Source organism: Anomaloglossus baeobatrachus, unplaced genomic scaffold (assembly GCF_048569485.1).
Source record: "Anomaloglossus baeobatrachus isolate aAnoBae1 unplaced genomic scaffold, aAnoBae1.hap1 Scaffold_3393, whole genome shotgun sequence".
Lineage (NCBI taxonomy): Eukaryota > Metazoa > Chordata > Amphibia > Anura > Aromobatidae > Anomaloglossus > Anomaloglossus baeobatrachus.
The window spans coordinates 75,548-78,955 of NW_027442765.1; the positions used below are offsets into that span (position 1 = coordinate 75,548).

Here is a 3,408-nt window from a genome sequence, read left to right on the forward strand (position 1 = left end):
TGACCTCTCTTTTAGAATGTCCAAGAGCAAGCAAACTATTCCTCCAGGAGAGGGCGCCAACAGACTACTAAAGAGATCATCATTACTCAAAGAAAACCCCAAAAACCAATGCATGATAGGAATAAACAGGTAACTTTCTTTGGAGTGGAAGCGGAGAGATCGCACCAGATGCCAATTCTAGATCTTATCACACCTGTGGTCACTGCAGCAGCAGGTGAATCCACTTTGTCCAAAAGGGATCTATTCCATTCAATTGCAAATGATCTAGATAAGACAGAGAACTGCAGCACGGGGACATAGCCGAGTTGGTCAGGTTGAGTGGTGATGAGTTTGCTATTTGGATGAATAAAGAAAGTCAAAAGTGTGAAAGATAAAAAACAAAAGGAGGAAGTGTGAAAAGTGAATGGGCCAAATTGAGGTGCATATGAAGACGTATGCTTTCTTCCAATTCATTAAATCGGGCTAATATGAATCAGGTGAATTGAGTTCTGCTTTTGGAAACTGGGTTAAGAAGGGGTGCACCGTTCCTGGAGGTACTGCAATACCAGGTCAATGCGTGGAGTGGACAGAGCAAGCTCTTTTTCCATCTCCCTGTTCTAAAAATCCATTTAATATATGGTCCCCAGATAGGGGACGTATCAGATATTAAACTGATAAGAACAGATACTACACTTGATCTTAGCCAAAAGGCCGAGAAGCGATAACCAGAATTGGTTTGGGCCTCGAGTGGCACCCTGGCCTATGCCGGACACATCTTAGGGAGAGAGAGCGAGAGGGAGACAAACCCACGCCTACACAAGACATTTTGTCACCCAAGCCAACCCTTGAAAAGGCTGCTTTGCAGAGCAAAAACAAGAAGAATGGTGCGTTTTGCAGCCGCCGCCCACTGCAATGAATCTGAATAACTCCTCCTTTAGGGCGCAAGCAACTCCCCTCCCCCTTGCAGTCTTTCCAATTCACGATACAAAAAGACGGACAGGACAGGTTGCCTGACTTTCCGTCACTGCCACCCTTTGCCATCCTTACCCGTAGAAAGCCCTTTCATCATCCCCAAACCCTAATCTTTTCCCTTTCCTTCCCAGCCCCCAAACCCTGCCCTCTGTACCTTTCTCACCACCCGCTTCCCTTCTCCTGTCATCCCCCTACCACCCGGGAAAAAAAGAGATTGCCCCCTCCTTCCACTAGCCCACCCTCCCACCCAAAGAACAACTTCTTCTGCGCAGCTTGTTTTCTAGGCAGCAGCGCTATTGTGATGTCATCGGGGGGCATTGTGACAAGCCGCCAGTGTTCCGTCTCTTCATGTTGTGCACAGTTCAAACGGAAAATACATCAACAGGCAGACTACAGAAAAGCTTACTATCAAAGGTTAGAGGGGGGCTTTCTCAGAGGGCTTTTTACAGTTTTTCTATTCCCAATTAGCCGTTTAAGTGTACTTATTGAAAGTAGTAATTCTTTCATAGGCCGCCCTTTCTTAGTATTTGACGTTCCTTATATTGCGGTATGAGGCTTTGCAGCAGGTTGCAAACATTCATCACCCATGACTGTCCCCAATTGAGCTCAGAAGCTCAATGTCTATCATGACCTCTCTTTTAGAATGTCCAAGAGCAAGCAAACTATTCCTCCAGGAGAGGGCGCCAACAGACTACTAAAGAGATCATCATTACTCAAAGAAAACCCCAAAAACCAATGCATGATAGGAATAAACAGGTAACTTTCTTTGGAGTGGAAGCGGAGAGATCGCACCAGATGCCAATTCTAGATCTTATCACACCTGTGGTCACTGCAGCAGCAGGTGAATCCACTTTGTCCAAAAGGGATCTATTCCATTCAATTGCAAATGATCTAGATAAGACAGAGAACTGCAGCACGGGGACATAGCCGAGTTGGTCAGGTTGAGTGGTGATGAGTTTGCTATTTGGATGAATAAAGAAAGTCAAAAGTGTGAAAGATAAAAAACAAAAGGAGGAAGTGTGAAAAGTGAATGGGCCAAATTGAGGTGCATATGAAGACGTATGCTTTCTTCCAATTCATTAAATCGGGCTAATATGAATCAGGTGAATTGAGTTCTGCTTTTGGAAACTGGGTTAAGAAGGGGTGCACCGTTCCTGGAGGTACTGCAATACCAGGTCAATGCGTGGAGTGGACAGAGCAAGCTCTTTTTCCATCTCCCTGTTCTAAAAATCCATTTAATATATGGTCCCCAGATAGGGGACGTATCAGATATTAAACTGATAAGAACAGATACTACACTTGATCTTAGCCAAAAGGCCGAGAAGCGATAACCAGAATTGGTTTGGGCCTCGAGTGGCACCCTGGCCTATGCCGGACACATCTTAGGGAGAGAGAGCGAGAGGGAGACAAACCCACGCCTACACAAGACATTTTGTCACCCAAGCCAACCCTTGAAAAGGCTGCTTTGCAGAGCAAAAACAAGAAGAATGGTGCGTTTTGCAGCCGCCGCCCACTGCAATGAATCTGAATAACTCCTCCTTTAGGGCGCAAGCAACTCCCCTCCCCCTTGCAGTCTTTCCAATTCACGATACAAAAAGACGGACAGGACAGGTTGCCTGACTTTCCGTCACTGCCACCCTTTGCCATCCTTACCCGTAGAAAGCCCTTTCATCATCCCCAAACCCTAATCTTTTCCCTTTCCTTCCCAGCCCCCAAACCCTGCCCTCTGTACCTTTCTCACCACCCGCTTCCCTTCTCCTGTCATCCCCCTACCACCCGGGAAAAAAAGAGATTGCCCCCTCCTTCCACTAGCCCACCCTCCCACCCAAAGAACAACTTCTTCTGCGCAGCTTGTTTTCTAGGCAGCAGCGCTATTGTGATGTCATCGGGGGGCATTGTGACAAGCCGCCAGTGTTCCGTCTCTTCATGTTGTGCACAGTTCAAACGGAAAATACATCAACAGGCAGACTACAGAAAAGCTTACTATCAAAGGTTAGAGGGGGGCTTTCTCAGAGGGCTTTTTACAGTTTTTCTATTCCCAATTAGCCGTTTAAGTGTACTTATTGAAAGTAGTAATTCTTTCATAGGCCGCCCTTTCTTAGTATTTGACGTTCCTTATATTGCGGTATGAGGCTTCGCAGTAGGTTGCAAACATTCATCACCCATGACTGTCCCCAATTGAGCTCAGAAGCTCAATGTCTATCATGACCTCTCTTTTAGAATGTCCAAGAGCAAGCAAACTATTCCTCCAGGAGAGGGCGCCAACAGACTACTAAAGAGATCATCATTACTCAAAGAAAACCCCAAAAACCAATGCATGATAGGAATAAACAGGTAACTTTCTTTGGAGTGGAAGCGGAGAGATCGCACCAGATGCCAATTCTAGATCTTATCACACCTGTGGTCACTGCAGCAGCAGGTGAATCCACTTTGTCCAAAAGGGATCTATTCCATTCA

General features: G+C 46.1%; 2 non-coding genes across 2 annotated transcripts; both read right to left on the bottom strand.

Moving 5' to 3' along the window:
• Positions 1-511: 511 nt before the first annotated feature.
• On the bottom strand, positions 512-702 carry LOC142271861 (U2 spliceosomal RNA). The gene has a single exon (XR_012736846.1). It is a non-coding gene; the product is annotated as a U2 spliceosomal RNA (small nuclear RNA).
• A 1,387-nt stretch (positions 703-2,089) lies between these two features.
• On the bottom strand, positions 2,090-2,280 carry LOC142271862 (U2 spliceosomal RNA). The gene has a single exon (XR_012736847.1). It is a non-coding gene; the product is annotated as a U2 spliceosomal RNA (small nuclear RNA).
• Positions 2,281-3,408: the final 1,128 nt, after the last annotated feature.